The 20,863-nt window shown below is 31.8% G+C and overlaps 1 protein-coding gene across 1 annotated transcript in view; it reads left to right on the forward strand.

Moving 5' to 3' along the window:
- Positions 1 to 772: 772 nt before the first annotated feature.
- The window catches only part of LOC148301487 (neuroligin-4, Y-linked-like), a 204,520-nt gene continuing 184,429 nt past the window's right edge, over positions 773 to 20,863 (forward strand). Inside the window, exon 1 of the mRNA XM_088273173.1 lies at positions 773 to 1,058. The gene's annotated coding sequence lies outside the window, so the exon portion shown is untranslated. The remainder of the gene's footprint in view (positions 1,059 to 20,863) is intronic.

The raw sequence follows: 20,863 nt of genomic DNA on the forward strand, positions 1-20,863 counted from the left end.
GCAAAAAGTAAGCGTCAAAATAGATTATAAGAAAAAGTGGTATATACCAAGTAAAAAAATAATAATATTTATATTAAAAACAGTATTTATTTTCTAATAAGTGTATAACTTGACTTGTTTTGTTGAATTCATAAATAAAATAAAATAAATGGAAACTGGAAATCATTAAAACGGTAGTTTTTATTTTATTTTTTTATTTTCCACACAATTTGTCTTTGAAAACACTAGCAAATATGCAAAAATCGTTAATTTATAATTCACCTTTTATTCATGAGCAGGGTATAAACAATAAAGAAAATTTTAATGAAATGCGTTAACCTTTACATAAAAATTTGAATATATTGCAATGTATAAATGAAAAAAAAATGTTTGCAGTAAATACTCTACGAAATATAAAGTTTTTTTCTTTATTTTATAAAAATGACATGTAATACGTTTTCAAGTTCACATTAAAGGATTAAAAAAATGCGTTTACCTCTATACATAGAAACTTGAATATATAGTAAAATATAAATGGAAAAATATCATGTTTGTAATAATACTAAAATAAAGCAATATTTTACTTTGATTTTTAAAAATGGCATGTTATACGTCTTCCAGTTCGGAGTAGTCCATCCGCGCATGCGCTACATCCCCAAAGCTCGGAGAGCTTCGGAGACAGAGGTACCCACGAGCGCTGCCGAGCGCTCAATCTATACGTCACCACGTATACGTACACGTAGATCACGCACACGGCCGCGTCGCTGTGTTGGTGCCACGATATCTCGCAGGCAGTACATTAGTAGCGACCCTCTAGTGCAGACGCGCGCTGCGCTACCCTTATTTTGACGTGTCGATGGAGGTATAGATGTATCATATGTGATGTGTGGCTTGAGATGAAATTTGAAATTTAAATTACTGTTGTGGAGGACATCAAAGTGGATTAACCAAGATTTAAGTGTGAATATTCGTGAGAGAATTTCATGATCAATAAATTATTTTAGTGATTTTATTGAAATCAAAGTGTTGTTTAATCATCAATATTATTTGAATATTTGGATCGGAGGAAATTTTTCCTGGTATGTTTATTTTTTCCTAATTATTTATTTATTGTTTTACAAAAAACTTTCATCATAATGGATTTATTGTTATCCAAATTTAAGAACAAAAAACAGATGTAATATTTTCGTTATTTTTTTCTGTCTTCCATGGGAAATTGTATCAGGTGATGCAGTGTTATCGTAATCGTAACGTAAGTGAAGACAAATTAATAAGACCTAAGTTTTGAGTTCAGGGAAACAATTATAACACTATATTGACAACCAACTAAGAATCCAACCTGGGTTTTTATATATGATCATTATACATATTACCTTCTACGCTTATAGGATACACAAGTAATTGAATGAAAAAAATTACAACAAAAGTATGTTCATTTACTAACAATTCTTTTATCCAATTTAAGAAATAAATAAATTACATATCTGAATATACTAAATCATAAAATTATTTAAAATAATTTAATTATTTAATGCGTAACGCTGTGGAGAGCAACACTTTTGGTTGTGGTCTCATGAAAAAATCGTAAATGAAAAAAATACGAAAGAACCGCTCTTATGTTTTATGTGAATTCTAGATTTACATATTTTTTACTAAATTTGGTTTATATTAGCAAGTTGGTTTATATCAAACACGGAAATATAAACATTTTTACCTAGCAGAGAAATAAAACAATTCATAGGTAGGTACTTACATATTGAATAAGAGGTAGCTTATTTTACGGTTGTTTTACTCCTGTCTTTACCCAAATGGTGTATAAGGCAATATACGAAATTGACAATATGGTCAATTCTGCGAAATTTAGGAAAAAAATATATTTTATGGAAGACAGATGACGTAAGTGAAGGAATTCAGGGTCAATGATATAATTGCTACATGGATAAAAGGTATATAAGATGTAGGAATAAGGGTAGAAGTGTATGGCACTCGGGGCTCCATACCTGTACTTTTACAAGGTGACGTAAGTCGGACAAACAAGCCATTGGAAATTTGTACGAATTCCTTGAGGAGATAATAATTGTATAATTTAACTTTTAATTAAATAAATAAATAAGTAAATACTTATTTTTTCTACAGCTATCACAAATTTTCGTGACATTATCATTTTATTTTTTATTTCATTGAAATTTATTAAACGTCCAAAACTTTTTAGTTTCCATATATACATCCGAAATGAACACAGAATAACTAAATACCGACTAGAATACTCTTGAAGGGTTAAAATACATTAAAAGAAGAAGAAAATGGACATAGAAATTATCTACGTAAGCAGATTAGACGTTTTATTTCCGACACATTAACCTTTTCCTCGCAAAACATCGTTAACTGCAGTGAGGTCTTTAGGTCGCTCCAAAGCGTACGTTTTTCCGTCAATATGCGAACATTTAGTAGATAAAAAATTGGTTTTCACTTAACTGGCCTTAACGATGTCTTGCTAGGAATGTGTTTATATCCTTTTTTTATTTTATGTCTTAAATATATTTTTGGGGACGATGACTTTCAAGTAAAAGTCGACGTCATTGAGAGGGAAGAAGCTGACATGGCACGTAAAGAAGATTGTTTTTATTTATTATTTGTCTTCAAATGACACACCATTGTGCAAAAGATACTGCTTCAGAATAACCAACATAAAGGTTCATTATTTAAAATTGTGAAAAAAAGGGGTGATCAGGTTTTAGTAGTAGGTACTAATTTAGGGTATCGTTGATATAATATAACTTTAAATAAAATCTTTCAAGCTGTATAAAGATCCAATAATACAAAAGGCACTGCATTGTGTCGATGGTATAATATTGATATTACTTAGGAACCCGGTAATATGTTAACTAGTTGTGGAAAATCAAATAATCGGGCAGGTAATCGAGTTGAGTTAAGTATCTGGGAGTGGGAGTACATCAGTAGCACAAAATATACCAACAAGATCTACCAACAAATCGGCTGCGATGTCGGGGTACCAAAGAGAAAAAATCTGGAATAATAAGCACATGAATATTGAGAGCAAAGTATTTAAACATATACAGGACATGTGTAAGACCGATTGCCTAATATGAGATAGGAAACAAAGCAGACACAGCGAGAAAAATCTTCTAAGAACTTCAGAAATTAGGACATTGAGGTGCATAACCGGAAACACGTTTAGAGACCGAGGATAAGGATATTCAGTAAATGTGTAGTACGGAGGATATAGATGGGGAAGATGATGTCAACCGGATATATATAAATATACACACACACACATATATATATATATATATATATATATATATATATATATATATATATATATATATATATATATATATATATATGTATATATAGATGACCTTGTTTAATTTTGGTTTTGTACCTGAAACGCAAAGTAAATGGGAAAATACGGATGACACGGGGTGACAATGCCCAGAGGCTCGTGGCGGGATTTAATTCGGGAAAAACAGAAAATGCGTACGTGATTTCGAATTGTAATAAAAACGTTTTAAACCCTTTCCTTTACGGAAGAGTCAACAAATAACAGATATAACATTTTTAACATTTTTACAAAAATACAAAAGCCTTTAGAATTTTGTGCACGTTTTATACCTTTTTTTCGGACTGCGTTCTATCATTTGCATATAAAAAAATAACTGTACCTTAAAGCTGTAACCTTGCAAAGCTATTCCTTAGATATTTAAATTTTTCTAACTAACGAACTAACAAGGGTAGGCAGAGAGAAAAGAACGCCACACCTATCTGTCTTTTCAAACAATCTTCACCTCTTCCATATTCATGTATCTCCTCATATACATATGTATACCCGCCGATTATTCCGACTCTTAACCTGACCAGTTTCAAGCATTTGAAATACTTGATCATGATAACTTTTCCTCGGTCTTCCTCTGGTGCAATTATCAATCACATTTGCCTAATAGATTTGTTTCTCTATTATTTCTGCACTCATTCGATTCACATGGTCAAATCATCTTAACACACTTTTCTTAATCTTATCGATAATGCATACCTTAGCCTTGCATTATTTCCTTCTATCACCATTCGAATATCTACGTTTTGCATTCAATTACAAATTTTCTTGTCAAATATATTTCTTTTTCAATATAACAAGTATGTTCGTGGTCTAAGTTTTTCAATATATTATAGAATAAAGTTATGGTAGAGTAGCCTCCAACCTTGAATCTGTAGGTTTGAAACACTACTATACCACAAAACCACCAACCAACAACCAAATTCTTTGAAATGGAAATACATATTCATGAAATAGTTTACAATATGAATGTTGCTAAAAATTATTAAAAATTTTTTTTTTCATCACATAGATTTTTACAACGTTCTAATAGTATGAGGGTAGAAAAAGAGACTTAATTATTCGAACTCATTAGTCAACTGTCAATCGAACTAATTAAATGCGTGTTAGTACCTTGCGTAGATTCAATGAGTGGTTAACTGATGATTTTGAAGCTATGATTAAATTATAAATTTGTGACAATACTTAAAATAAATCCTTATACTTTCCTTTACTTTATATATATATATATATATATATATATATATATATATATATATATATATATATATATATATATATATATATATATATATACATATATATATATATATATATATATATATATATATATATATATATATATATATATATATATATATACATATATATATATATATATATATACATATATATATATATATATATATATATTTATTTACATATATATATATATATATATATATATATATATATATATATATATATATATATATATATATTTATATATATATAAATATATTTATATTGTAATCTAATTAATAAGTAAACACAATAAATTTTAACATCAAGACATTTTTTAATGGATCAAACATATTCTATAAGAAGAACGATTTATTAACATTCTTACTATTTCTCCCCCATTTCCTTTTTTGAAATGGAATAATGTTTTTCATGCATTCACTTTAGTCATCTGTCTTACATTAAATGAATTCCACTCCTAAATCCAAAAATTGGAGAACAGAACTGATGACCTTGCCGATATATAATTGATGATATAGTTATTACTGCATCAGCCCGATAAAAAGGATAAAACAAACTCTCAGGAGAACGTAGTTAGAACTATTACTATAAATAGAGGAAAACAGAGGAAAACTTGACATAATAAAGCATTTTAAACAATTAAGAGATGCATGAATGTGGAAAAGGTGAATAATGTTTGCAAACACAGAGTAGTGTGGCGTTCTATCTTCTCTACCTATACATGCGGAGAAATGATAGTATTATTACTTTGTTAAATATATAATATGTGCGTTTGTATATTTTCAATATTTCTTGAATACGCCACTTGAATTGGCGATAATATTTATTTACTTAAAAAGCCACAATATAAATATATGATATTTTGTTTGGCTGTTGAAAATTGGCAAAATAAATCAGAATTTGTAAAAAATCTAAAGTTTCATATTAAAACCATAAATAAGGCAAATTTTATGTTAATGGAGTAGTGAAATATAACGTAAATATCGGTTCGAAATAAGACCATTAATGCAAATAATATTTCTCCTTTGATGTCGAAGATACATCATCAAATTCATATTACGGCGCTATCGATTGTCAAGAAAGGAATATCTAAATATAGAAAGAGCCGAAACGGCGTTTAGTAGCGCACGTTTTGAATAAAATAAACAAAAATCATCCCCAATAGTTGGACGAAATATTGCAATCGGAATAAGGACTGGTAGAATTATGCGGGAACGGGGGGCCATTTTCATGGTAATTTTATGGCACACAAATAAAGAAGAAACTCGGAATTCCGCTAAGCGGGTTCCCCATCGCCCCCGTAGTCGCCCCCCTGTGTCGGCAGTCAGGCTCTACTCTCCGCTCACCTTCCCCTGGCCGCGCCGACAGTGCAGATTTAATGGATAGAGGAAAAACGGTTTATGGGACTTGACAGCTATGAAAATGGACGGATGTTCTGTAAATTGCTGAAAGTTTATCACGCTGAATTTGCTTCATGTCATTTATTTCTAAAAGATAACAAAACAGGCCATTGATTCCATTCAAATTATTTAAATTTACTCATCTAATTTCTCTCGTTTACTCAGCAGACAGTAAATATTTCTTACTTTGTTCTTTATGATATATACAGTCGCTCAATGATCTTAAATAATTTTAAACTGCTGTTATTTGCTTAAATAAATGAACAAGAAAAACGATTAAATAAATACCAATCAATCACTAAAATGTGAGAAGATATTGTGAAAAAATTTATAAAAGTTCAAAAGAATATTTAATTTTTCAAACGTATGTCTATAGAAATGTTATATTATATATACAATTAAAACAAAAATAGTTTGAAAAAATACAAACAGTTGAAGTTGTTTTCATTAATTGGTTTATCGGTTCATCAATTGGTTCATAATTGGTAATATTGATCCATTTTTAACTCTATTTATTCACCACGAAAAATTAAGTTATGATATACCTACATACTGTTACGTAAAAAGAAACGTTTTATCCGTAATTATTATTTTCATTAATATTCTGATTATCCAAGTATTAAGATTATTTTTCTGTTTGAACAATAAAACATGTTAAATATTATTCGATACGAAAACTGAGATAATGTATTTTGACTAGTATTTTGTTACATTGAAATTAATCTTCAAACAATATAAAGAATTTCATTGTATCTACTTAATTGAGAACATGAAGCGCTAATTAAAATTTGAGATGCTTTATTGTATTTTTTATAACTTCATTGAAAGATATATAAAATCTGATTTACTGAAAAGTAAGACATATGAAAAACAATAGTAAATATCTGAGCCATCTACTTAAACCTTGTAATTCTAGGCTTCCAGACTGAGAAATTGAACTGACTTTTTTCTTAATTAAAATAAATTAAAAATAAACAATAAAATGGGAAATTTATGCAAAGATTGAATATCGTTATTTAAATTTATGGAGCATTTTTGATGAAATTTTTATGTACTTTAAGCAATAGCATGACGATTTTAAATTAGTGTACTTTATTATTATTAATGTATTGAAATTGAAAATTGCGTGTTACAAGAAAATTATTGTTTATATTGCTAGCGTTACAAAAGGACATTCGGGAAATCCACGGATTGTTTGTTCTGTTATGACGTAGGCGGAGAAAGAAAATAAAAGAACGACAAAAATAATAGTACACATTATGAAAAAAGGACTGTGACAAAATGCCATTATACCACAATACTACTTTTTAAATCAAACTTTGAGTTTTTTTTTATATAAATGATAATCAGGTAAAATTTCAGTGGGATTATATTTTGCGACATATTTAGATTAATATTCTCATTATTATGGTTAATGAAACCGCAAAATCAGTATGTCAGAATGTTTTTTGTTGACCCATCGTACGAAGTACAAAAAATGTTTTGTGATAGTGTTTGAAAAATAGGGTACCGAAATGACAAAATGCAAAAAATTAAGCTTATAAAACATGTAATTCTTATATCGCTTACATCTTTGCTACCATACGTCTGGCGCGCCTTATTTTGGTATCGTGTAAAATGACCATTGGTCGATCATATACAAGTATATGTTAATTTAACAAAATAAAGAAAACGACCACTGGTTTTGTTCAACTAGTTTCTTCTTTTTTTAGTTGAGTATTCTCACCAAAGAAGTCATAGTCTAACAATATTTGGCCTCGTAGTACGTTGAACCATCTCGCACCATCTGTGTATTCATTAAGGGTAGAACCTATCTGTGTATTCATTAAGGGTAGAAGGAAGGACGGGCTTCATCAATTTACAGTTCTTCTTTTTCTGTTCGTTTCATGTCAGGCCCCCCTGACGTCGATTATCACTTCAGAGTTATTGTCATTGACTTGGGCAGGTATAAACCAGCCCATTCTCATATATTCTGGAGCCAAGAGATCTGTCTTTTGCCCACACCACGTCAACCCTCTACTTATAATACTTTTTTTAAATTAATATTTTTATTTTTATTTTTTATAGAACACCCTTGTTAAACTAACCCCGAAAAAGGAAAAAAAAATATATCGAGTTAGTAAAACACATTTCTTTTTAAACCCTATAACACAAAGCCACGTGTTAAAAGGATTGCCTTTCACGACTCTGGCTATACTGACTGGATATTATTTTAGTTTATTGTATGATTAATTTTTCCTGGTTGTGTTAAGCGGTCCCATAAAAGTTTATCCGCATTTTAACCACTGGACCATAATGGAATAGCGGTCGGTTGTGCTCTCCCGATACAGGTTGTACAGTGCCTTCCAGATAATATTATATCGTGCTGCAGGCTAGATTTGGAATTTGTATTTTTTCTGTTTTTACGACAATTTACTTTCTTTAAATTAAAATAAATTGTTACAAATAAAATAACGATTTGATTAAGGCAAGGGAAAAAATATCAGTTTTGTATAACTTAACGCCTGAGTCTACCATTTAATAACAGGCGTTGGATTGAAAATTTAAGCCTATAATTAATAATAATAAGCTTAAATAAAGAACAGCGTTTCTCAAGTATGTGAATATAAGCCAGGATTTGGACCTCTTATACCAATGAAAAAGTTTCTGATTTATAAAAAAAAGCTTCCCTTATCCCACTATAGATGTTTTTAGTGAAGTTTTGCACACTGTGTTTCAAGTTTGATAAATATGTCTAGAAGATTCAAGAATTTGAATAGTGGGGGTTGTCAATCGTGGGTTGAATTGGTGAATGTTACACGTGTGTTAAGAGGTCACTGACACCAGCCTATGGACGGCCTTAAGTCTGTAAATGCTCAAACTCTGTCTGTAAGTGCAAATTTTACATAAAGATCTATCCTATAAACCATAAGGTCAAACTTATAATGCAATATGTGATCAATTTTTTTAACCTGTTAGCAAATACAAGGTACGCGTACAAATCAAAACTTCAACGAGTGATACTTTGTAGGTTTTAGCACAAATGGCAAAGAGTTATTGTTTGAATAGAATTTTATTTTTATTTCATTGTCGTTCTTATCATGTTTAAAACCCAGCATTACTTGTATCACCTCATTTGAACCAATAATTGTATATTTTTATACAAAAGGCACTGGAATGTTTCAATAAAGGCGAGGTCATTTATTTTATTTTATTCTCGGACTTTAATAATATCATGATCCTGAAATTGCCAAAAACTGTTATTGAGGCTATTCCGGGTTGAATTTTGAAAATTATTTCATATGCCACAGGTTCAACGTACGTACAATATTAGTTTCACGTGAGAACGTTTCAATAGCTCTTTTACATGGAATTTCTCCGGGGTGTACTTGTTTACAATGTCTAATGTAAAGACTTAACGGAAAATAAGGAACATACTTATTATGTGTGATTTGAAAGACAATTAAAAATATGCGTACAATTCCGGATATTTATTTAAGACATTAAAAGCAATACCAATCCGTCAATGGCCATGTAAGTTGAACTACTTAATACCTACTTCTGGGTTGAATATCTGGCCAGACGTTGATTTGACTCACATTTTATCGATAGTTAAATGAAAAGATATAGTATTATTTTTAACATCTTATCAAAGATGAAGAAGAATATGGAAGTCTGGGCATTTACGGGGCTGACAACCGTCATAGGCTGGTTTAAGTGATCACTTTACACACGTGTAAAATTCACCAATTCTACCCATTATTTAATAATAATAATAATCCCTTTCCGCACCCCAATGGTGCATAGGGCACTGCTTCATATGAAGGCAGTGTTATCTCGATCGATTACACATGAAGGAAAGGTGATCAGCCCTCCACTTCAGGTACCAGTCCAGTGTAATATTGAATAAATATTAGAGTGAAAAAAATCACTTACATTTATTGAACCCCCCTGGGAATCGAACCCGGGACCTCCAGAACGGTAGGCGAGCATGCTGACCATTACACTACGGAGGCGGACGCTACCCATTATTTACAACCACAATACTCAAATTCTTGGAAGTTCTATAAATATGAACCAATTTAGAAACCTTGTTCTTGAATCACTAGAACTTCACTACAGACATCTATTGGTGAAATGTAAAGAAGCTTTTTACGAAGCAGAAACACTTATATTTGTATGTGAGGTCCGAATCCTGGATTATAATCACACATATGAGAAACGCCAGAAAATACCATTTTCATTTTTATTACTAAGCTTATAATTATTTATTTTCATCTTTGATGAGATGTTAAAAATAATATGAAAATAACTCCTGTAATTGGAGATAATCCAGATTTTGTGAACAAGTATTTGGAGACACTCAAAGTGTTGTAAAAGATTTAGTATTTTTATTGACTTACAAATTTTTAGTATATTTAAGTAGGTTAGTTAGTGATTTAAACGAGATGCGGGTATGTAAATTAAATTGAACGAGAATTTAGTGTAAGATCTTTCAAAAAAATGTTTTTACGTGACGTCGCCCACCTTATCAAGCTGATATACCTTGGGAATATTGAAGGAAGGGTAGGGAGATGAAAGAAAATTCTGCACAAAAAATATACTTAAATTAATTTAATTAAAAATAAAATAATTATACGAAAGCGACTTTAACTTAAACTAATCTTATCTGCTATCTTAAATTAGCTTAAAATTAATTAATCCTATCTTAAATTAAACTTATTCTAACCTTTGGTGAAAAAGATGCGCCGTGATGCTGGGGTCGCCGTGATCCTTTGTGAAAAAGCTGCGCCGTTGGATGCTGGGATGAGGTTCTTCTTATGACGGGCCGCCGTGCGATGATTCTTGCTTCTTATCTTCTTCTTCTCCTAGTAGAGCTTCAGCTCTTAATTTGAGGCTTATGACCCGGCGTGGGTCTGCTTTTGATACTCCGGATGAGTAACTCCCTTTTTTCTATCTTCTCTCTCCCTGCGTAGAGCTCCCGCTCTTCTCCTCACTTAAGTCTTAAAACCTGGTGTAGGTATGCTCCTTCTAACTGATTTCTCCCGACTGCTCGATCCCCCTGATCTCTCCCGACTGCTCCTTCCAACTCCTCGATCCCACTGATTTCCCGAAAATAGTGCCCCTTCCAACTGATGTCTCCCCGTTATATTCGGTTTCTCTCCTTGAAGATCACGCCCTCGAAACCATTTTTCATTGGCTGACGGTGCGCTTGTATCCACCCCCAAAATTTTCAACGTCTAGACATTTCAATTAGCAATAATTTTATTTGCGCTATATAATAATAAAGAACCATCGGCAAATATCTTTAATCCCTTTTTTACAAAGGCCAGCGGGTTGGCGACAGTTTTTTTATGATTCAAACCTTTTAACACATTTTAATTTTACGACAGGTAAATTATAAAAGGTCGGAGCCATAAAAAATATTTGCGCGCACAGAATTTTTTTTTTTTTACCTAAGACTAATTAATTAAATGGATTGACGATTGATTTTTTTAGCCAGCCTGAAAAGATAAACGTGGTTTCACCACGTCATACGTTTTAGAGTTATCGAAAGGATTTTTTGGATTTGTATTATATTTTATTTATCCTTCTGAACTCTGTCATTTATGTCGCGTGTATTTCTTAAAACAAATGTAAATTTTGTACTCCTCATTTTCGTCTTGATCATTCAATTCCTGCCAATTGCAAAATGAATTTAAAAAAAATAGTATTTTCAATCGGTTTGAATATGTGTGGAGTTTTTTTTGTTTGCATCCACCTTTCTAATATTAACTATCTCTCTATAACTTTGTCCGCCTCCGTAGTGTAATGGTCAGCACTACTCTCGGCTACCGTTCTGGAGGTCCCGGGTTCGATTCCCAAGGGGGGTTAAATAAATATAAGTGATTCTTTTCACTGTAATATTTATTCAATATTACCCTGGACTGGTACCTGAAGCGGAGGGCTGATCACCTTTCCTTCATATGTAAACGATCAAGATAACGCTGAGTTGATATGACGCAGTGCCCTATGCACCATTGGGGTGCGGATAAGGTTTTTTTTATTACTATAACATTAATAGAAAGAAAATAACTGCTAAATCAATATAAGAATCACAAATAGTTTTGGGAAGTTTCAAGTCTTTGCAAATCAGTCGATTCAGGGATCACTACAATATGGAGGCTGACGTAATATAGCGACCTAAAAAGGAATCAAAATGTCATGATTACACTTTAGCTCCACCTCTTCCGTTATTTAATATTCCATGTTACAAATTAAACCTAAAAGCAAAGCCGTGTAACTCCGAACATGCCGCGCGCCGCAGACTGATTCGATTCGTACAAGATTTAATAAAATCACTCCTTTTAATGGAGAATTCATGGCGGAGGGTGTGCACATCATGCGTGGAAAATTAATTAAGCGTAAAAACCGTTTTGATCGAATTACCGATTACAGAAATTCGGCTAACCGGGAAACATATCGGGCTACGTATCGATTTCTACATACAAACAAAAAGGATAATGAATATTTATATGACTAAAAATAATGTTCCTCGCTCCCTCCGTTGTTGGAATTGTCGGATTGTAACAAACATTAATATTCATTTTTAAAATAGGCTTATTAATATTCATTACCATCCTAATTGCCTTCAATATTTACATCATTTTTAATGAAATCCTATCGAATTTGTGATATCGAAATTTCATTCCGTATATTTGTTTTCATGCTAATCTACAATATTATTTATTTTGTTAAGGGGGATATGGTTTTTGAAAGAGATGAATGTAGATCTGAGTGTGAAATATTGGTAAATGGGGAGATTTTGGAACATTTCAATAAACTCCCTAAAGAAATAAAAAAAATAGATGATATAAAAATCCTCAAGAAAAAAATTAAAGCTCTATACATTTAAATCTTTAAAAAAATATAAAAAAAACTATTATATCTTTTATTATATAACATTAAACCACGAGTGGAACAGGTAGATGATTTCATATATTTGGGTAGTATGTTTTCTAGGGATGGAAAGATTGATAAAGACATAGAAAGGAGAGTAAATGCTGGGAGCAGAGTGAATGGTGCACTAAAATCAGTTTTAGCAAATAAAAATCTAACGGCGGAAGCTAAACTGGCAGTACACAATGGAGTTCTGGTTCCAACCCTTATGTATGGAAGCGAAGCATGGAGTTGGCAAAAGAAGGATGAAAGCAGACTGCGATGCAAATGCGATCCCTCAGACGAATGTGTGGCAAAACGATGTTTGATAGATGTTCGAATGATGAAATAAGGAAAGAATGTAAGGCTGAGATAAGCATTATCGATAAAATTAAGAAAGGTGTGTTGAGATGGTTTGGACATGTGGAGCGTATGAGTGAAGAAAGAACGGTTAAACAAATTTATGGAGCCAATGTAGTTGGAAAAAGAAGCAGAGGACGACCGAGGAAAACTTGGCACAATCAGGTATGTCAAATACTTGAAAGCGGCCGGGTCAGGAGTCGTAATAATTGTCGGGTATGTATGAGGAGATGCATGAATGTAGAAGAGGCAAAGAATGTTTGCAAAGACAGAGTGGTGTGGCGTTCGATTCTCTCTGCCTACCCCTGCGGGGAAGCGGCGTGATGGTTAGTTAGTTAGTTAGTTAGTTAGTTAGTTAGATATTATTTAGATTTTTATGGATTATGGGAGTGAGTGGTGTATAAGGGATGAATTACCTGCTTTTAAGAATCCATATGATCCACCTAGGGAGTGGAAGTGGTTTAATATAATAATAATATATAGCTTTGAGATATGTTGAATAAGTTGATATTGTCATATTAAAAAAAAAATGTTAAAAAATAGGCCTAGTGTACAAGTGTTCGGATACGTTTTATTATTTTTTATGGTGTATAATCGTTTCGAAAAAATCACTAGAATTTAGTTATATATCATTCTGATAGATCCGAAGCTCTAATAAAAATGTAAATTCCATTACCGTCGTTAATGTACCGCGGCACAATAACCTAGAAAAAGCCTCATACAGTGACATACTCTTACTTCGAATTGAAAGATAAATATATTTGTAAAAAAGAATTTCAGCGATGCGCATTCGTGTATATCTTTTGAACGTAGAAACATTATAAATGTTTGAATAAAGAATACATAAAGAACGTTATTCGCTCGGAAGGGCTCGCCTTCGTGGTTTATATTCAAAATCACGCCGTTCTAGAATGAATTTCAAATTCTGTGATGAAGATTTCAAAGTGCGCGGAAAATATTGCGAAGTTTATGTGACGTTTAATGGGCGTCGTATTAACCGGGTATACGTATTACGGGGGTTTGAATTATACAATATTTCCCCACAATATTGTACGGTAACATAAAGGTTACAGGGAATATTGTAACATCTTGTTATACGTATATGGGTCATTAAAATGTTTTAACAAAAATCTGGTGGTGTCAAAAGTCTGCGTAATCGGAAGGCATGTATGACTAGATGTGTGGATGTGAAGGAGGCGAGGAGTGTATGGCAGGACAGAAGAGTGTGGCGTTCTATCCTTTCTGTCTACTCCTGCGGGGAAACGGCGTGTTAGTAGTAGAAGTAACATTATAATTTATGTGCATATTAGGTGCAAATTTATTCATCACGTTAAATTAACGTTATATACAAATTATAACACAGTTGTTATAACGCTTATTTAGTTTCTTCAACGGATCTGACTGATTAAATAATTTTAATAAAAAAATACTTAAAAACAAAACTCTTATATATAAATGTGTTACAACTCCCTCAAGCATTTTAAATTACCATTGAACTAAAAAAGTTAAATTAAATTCACGATTGTTGTAAAAAAGGCATGTATTTATTAACGAAATTAACAAAAAATCATAACTAGCTGTATCCAGCCATATTTGCTGTGACCCAGTTAAGTTAAATAGAATTGCTAGAAAATAGGGACCACACTTTCTTATATGCTTCATTTCACAATGTTTCTGAAGCGATGCCAATGGTAATATTAAAAATCTAAAAAACAACAATGCAATCAAAAACGCACCGTCACACATAGAAGCACCCGTCCACCATTAGCAATGTTTATTATTGCGTTGGTTGCTGTAATGTTCAATAGATGGTGCTGCCACTGCCGTAAAAAAACTATTTTTCAAAAATGCATGGTTTTAACTGTCATTCGTAAAAACACTTTTCACACGCAAAAAATTGACACTTTTTCGAGTGCAACGTTCGTTCAGAATATCAAAGCAATCGGTGAAAAACTCATTTCGAATATTCACATTTTTATTTATGTAGATATGAATAATATCTTTAGTAGTTATGTGAAGATATACATATGTATTTACAGACGTATGTATAATGTAATGTAAGCACGTTGTAGCCCAGACCGCTGACAAATCATTTAATTGATCATTAAATCCGATTACAAATCAAGCGTGCGAATCATTCAATGGAACAAATTGTTAAACACACTGAAAGGATTTTGCTAATGGCAAATTATAAATTGTAACTAAACTTCGGAAATAGTAAATAGTTACTACCGCAAACCGCATACCACAGGTGGGCTCCAATTAATATCAAATTACTATTTACTGGGTAACAAAGAAATGATTACCGAAGCTCTGGTTAAAATTCACACTGCGGAAAATACGCATTCCGACGATGGTTCAGAATAACAAGAAATAACCATTTATGTAAGTTGACGAAGAAACTCTTACCATTGTATTAAAATTGATCTGACAAAAAATACGCGCACCCGCGGTGCTATAGAATAATAAGAAATTTATTTACAGAGTAACAAAAAAATGCAATCAATACTTTGATTTTACCACTATATAATTTAAAAATTTCCATGTGAAGAAAAAGTGATGACAACTATACGGCTGTCTAAACTCAAAACACAGTGAGGGATATTTTTTTTGCCGTACGTTTTTTTGCATTTTTGGATTGAGTAGAATCTACTTAGTCCAAAAATGCAATAAAAACCTACTACAAAAAAATGTTTCTTACTGTGTTTTAAGTTTGAACAGCCGTATAGCTTCGTTATAATATTATTTTACGATTATAAAATGATATATTTATTGATTTGGCGTTTAATTTGTTTAACTCCATTTTAATTTATGTATTGATTGTTAAATCAAACACAGTTTTTTGAGTCTTTTACTAAGCTGTATTTTATCGTTAAAAAACTCAAAAAAATTCTGTTGTGACAATTGTTTCGCCTAGTTATATCATTTTAAACAAACACACATAAGAGGAAGACCGAGAAAAACTTGGCACGATCAGGTATGCCAAAAACTTGAAAGCGGTCAGGTTAGAATCGGCGGATATGTATGAGAAGATGCATGAACGTGGAAGAGGCGAAGAATGTTTGCAAAGAGAGAGTGGTGTGGCGTTCTATTTTCTCTGCCTACGGCGTGATGGTTAGTAAGTAGTTTTTTACATACATGTATGAGTAAAAATTTACGTACATAATCTTTATATGTGTGTGGTTCTAAAAATATTAGAGAAATTGAAACACAAACATAGAACATACACACACATTCATATATATATACATATTGTATATAAATATGAAGAAAGATTTAAGATGAGTAAAGATACACGCGTACATTATCTTTATATGTGTGGTTCTAAAAATATTAGAGAAATTGGAATTTGCTTTTGTAGAATTCACCCGGGAAGAGCTGCAAACAATGGGGGTATTTTTCAGAGTTCCTCGTATCGACATTTCGAATGAAATAATTCCGTAGGCTTTAAAAAATTTATGATGGGCTGATTTATTTGGGATCGCGATATAAAAAGTTTGACCGAGAAGCCGATCTGATTGGTCAGCGGTCGGGTGTGGTGTCTGTAATGTGTGAGATGGTTTCTCATACATACGAAGAAGGTAAATAGAAAGTTTTCATCGACAAAATATTTTGCTGAATAAAACAGACATTTTTGATTTGAAAAAAACAACAAAATATTAACTATCCTGAAAAAAATTATTATCTGTCACTAAATGCATTTTATTATGCAATAATTAATTGTAGTACCATCGACTGGATTCCGACGTTGAAGCTAAAATGTACCTAAACGAAGAATTGGTAAAAAAACGCACTCTGAGTATTTGATCGATAATTGTTAAATTTTTGTTCCTTTAATTTTTTCATTCAGTTCCGTAGTGAAAAGTCAGCGCGTTTGGCCACCGATCTAGAGTTTTGGGTTTGATTATCAGGTGATTAAAGTAAATATACCCGCAAGTGGTTTTTCGCAAATATTTATTTGATATTACCTTGAATTTAATGATCAAAGTAAAACTTTAGTGCTTATAAACAAGATAGTGTTTTTTATACCATTGGGTAAAGATAAGGGTTGAAAAAAAAGAAGAATATTTTTTCATAACAAGAAAAAACGCCGTTGAAATGCAATCCTTTGACGAATGTGTAGAAAATTGATGCATGACATGATTTAGATGAAGGTGTAAGAACATAATACAAGACTGAGTAAAAATATAATTTAAAGATTTTGTAAGGTTTTGAAATTTATTTGAAATGATTTTTTATTTTTTTCTTCCGCTCTTGGATTACAATACACGAACAGCATTACACAGTTAAGAGTCTTTAAAATAAAAAATAACAAAAAAACTGTATTTCTAGATTATGGAAAAAAATTAACTGCCATTAATATGATGAAAAAAAAGTCTCATATAATTGATTTAAAAGTATGAAAAATACCTATTTGATATTTAAAGGTTGTTACTATGAATACCCTGTAGCGATGTATAAAAACATGTGAAAGCAACCGTACCATTGAAACCGAATGGAGTTAAGCTTTTTTAAAACAACGTTATTAGAACCGTATGTAAAAGTACAGTAAAAACTACCCAGTTATTTAATTTATAAAGGGTAGATATCGCTTTAGGGTTGCGAGAAAAACAGAATTTCTCCAAAACACGTATTGTACAAAGACAGGGGTAGTTTGTTAAACTCAGTTATACATATTTATCTCATTTCTAAATAAACAATAAACAAACTGCTCCCTTTCGGTGAACGAACGAAGGAAGTGTGTTTCTTGAGAGGAAAATAAATATATACCACTTTGTTTCGCTTCGCAGTTACACATTATTTACAACAAAAATATTAGTTTCCTTTTATCTTCGTTTTTCTAACGACACCGTAATCCTTAGCTGTTTTTATTATATCTTTTTTTCTTAAAGATAGTAAAAATATAAAGTCAATAAGTAATAAATCGATATCATCCAATGAATTAAAAACTGGTAAAGTTTAACCCTTACACAGTTGTCTAAAAATAGAGTGTGTATAGTGCTTAAACTTAAGTTTTTTTTATGGAAACGATACAGTCAATTAAAATATCAATGAACAAATAATATTAATTTGAAATAAAATACGTGTTTTTTTTACCGCTTAGTATTATTTATATATTTGGTGTTTAATTTGCAGAACTCCATTTTGATTGATGTATTTAATTGTTACAAAAATAGATGAAAATCTATTTTGTGACAATATTTTCGCCTAGTTATGGAATTTTCAAAGAAATATGAAGATTAAATGGACTTACGGTCCTTATTTAGGTATTAAATTCTAGGTATTTTTATGTGTTTTTAATGAAAATAATTAAGTAGACTCAAACAAACTTGTCCGCCTCCGTGGTGTAATGGTCAGCACGCTAGGCTACCGTTCTGGAGGTCCCGGGTTCGATTCCCAAGGGGGGAAAATAAATATAAGTGATTTATTCACTGTAATATTTATTCAATATTATTACCCTAGACTGGTACCTGAAGCGGAGGGCTGATCACCTTTCCTTCATATGTAAACGATCAAGATAACACTGCGTTTATATGACGCAGTGCCCTATGCATCATTGGGTGCGGATAAGGGTTTTATTATTATTAGACTCAAACAATCAGTATTCGATTAACAATTTAATACATAAACTGAGTATTATATTTTGAACGCCTAGTTTCGGAAGCTTCCGTAGCTTTCAAAACTAGTCGTTAGAAAATAAAATACTAAAGTGGTAAAAAACAAGTATTTTACTTAAAATTTAATCATGTCTTACCACAAAGTGAATGACGAAACAATAAATAACATAATTAATAACTCATTTATAATAAAAACATTTGATCATAGTTTTACTAACCGTAAACTCTCTCAAGAGAAAATAATGTTTTCCTTTGCTAAGGATTGATCTCTTTCAAGATAAAATATTCGCAGGGTGTCAATTTGACATTGTTATGTTAACGCGAGTAGCAGATACTTAGTGAAATTACTTAGTTTGTGGTTGCCCTAGAAGATAGTCTACTTACATCGTAGCGTATAATGGTCATTGTTTGATTAAAGTTATAGAACCTTCAAACGCAGCCTTCAAACTTCCTTATACTGAAATGGACCCTTTGTAATTTGTTCGGCACAGTTTGACAATGATCTTTCAAATATATATAGTTACCCTTAAGAGCATTTGTTTAATGACAGTAGAATAAAACTAAAGGTTGTGTTCACACCACACATTAGTCTGACAATGATCTTTCAAATATATATAGTTACCCTTAAGAGCATTTGTTTAATGACAGTAGAATAAAACTAAAGGTTGTGTTCACACCACACATTAGTCTGACAATGATCTTTCAAATATATATAGTTACCCTTAAGAGCATTTGTTTAATGACAGTAGAATAAAACTAAAGGTTGTGTTCACACCACACATTAGTCTGACAATGATCTTTCAAATATATATAGTTACCCTTAAGAGCATTTGTTTAATGACAGTAGAATAAAACTAAAGGTTGTGTTCACACCACACATTAGTCTGACAATGATCTTTCAAATATATATAGTTACCCTTAAGAGCATTTGTTTAATGACAGTAGAATAAAACTAAAGGTTGTGTTCACACCACACATTAGTCTGACAATGATCTTTCAAATATATATAGTTACCCTTAAGAGCATTTGTTTAATGACAGTAGAATAAAACTAAAGGTTGTGTTCACACCACACATTAGTCTGACAATTTAACGACAGATAATAAGGTTGACATTTATTGATTATGTATTTGGGTAGTATGTTTTCTAGGGATGGAAAGGTTGATAAAGACATAGAAAGGACAGTGAATGCTGGGAACAAAGTGAACGGTGCACTGAAATCAGTTACAGCAAATAAAAACCTATCAGCGAAAGCTAAACTGGCAGTGCACAACGGAGTCCTGGTTCCAACTCTAATGTATGGAAGTGAAACGTGGAGTTGGCAAACGAAGGATGAAAGTAGACTGAATGCAGTCGAAATGCGATCTCTCAGAAGAATGTGCGACAAAACGATGTATGATAGATGTGCGAATAGTGAAATAAGGAAGGAATGCAAAGCTGAGATAAGCATTATCGATAAAATTAAGAAAGGTGTGTTGAGATGGTTTGGACAAGTGGAACAAATGAGTGAGGAAAGAACGGTGAAACAAATTTATGAGGCGAATGTTAGTGGGAAAAGAAGAGGAAGACCGAGAAAAACATGGCACGATCAGGTATGCCAAATAATTGAAAGTGGTCAGGTTAGGAGTCGTAACAATCGGCGGGTATGTATGAGGAGATGCATGAATGTGCAAGATGCGAAGAATGTTTGCAAGGACAGAGTGGTGTGGCGCTCTATTCTCTCTGCCTACCTCTCTGGAGAAGCGGCGTGATGGTTAGTTAGTTAGTTAAAATGTAAATATTCCCTTGTTCGACATCTGAAATCACCTAAAGTTTTAATAAATTCCTTTGTATTTTTTAAAAACGATCCATTAAATACTCCATTAAAGTGCATTTTTTTGTATTTTCTCTTACAAATTAAAATATGAATGTTCATTTGTTTAAAATAAAAAAAAGTCAACATCTCAAAATGTATTTTCTGATTGTATTTAAATTTAAACCAAACATCGCATTCAAATAGGCCCGTGTTTTTAA

The sequence above is a fragment of the Brachycentrus maculatus genome, unplaced genomic scaffold, assembly GCF_059751285.1.
Source record: "Brachycentrus maculatus isolate JH-2025_06_01 unplaced genomic scaffold, ASM5975128v1 h1tg000558l, whole genome shotgun sequence".
In the NCBI taxonomy this organism is placed as follows: domain Eukaryota; kingdom Metazoa; phylum Arthropoda; class Insecta; order Trichoptera; family Brachycentridae; genus Brachycentrus; species Brachycentrus maculatus.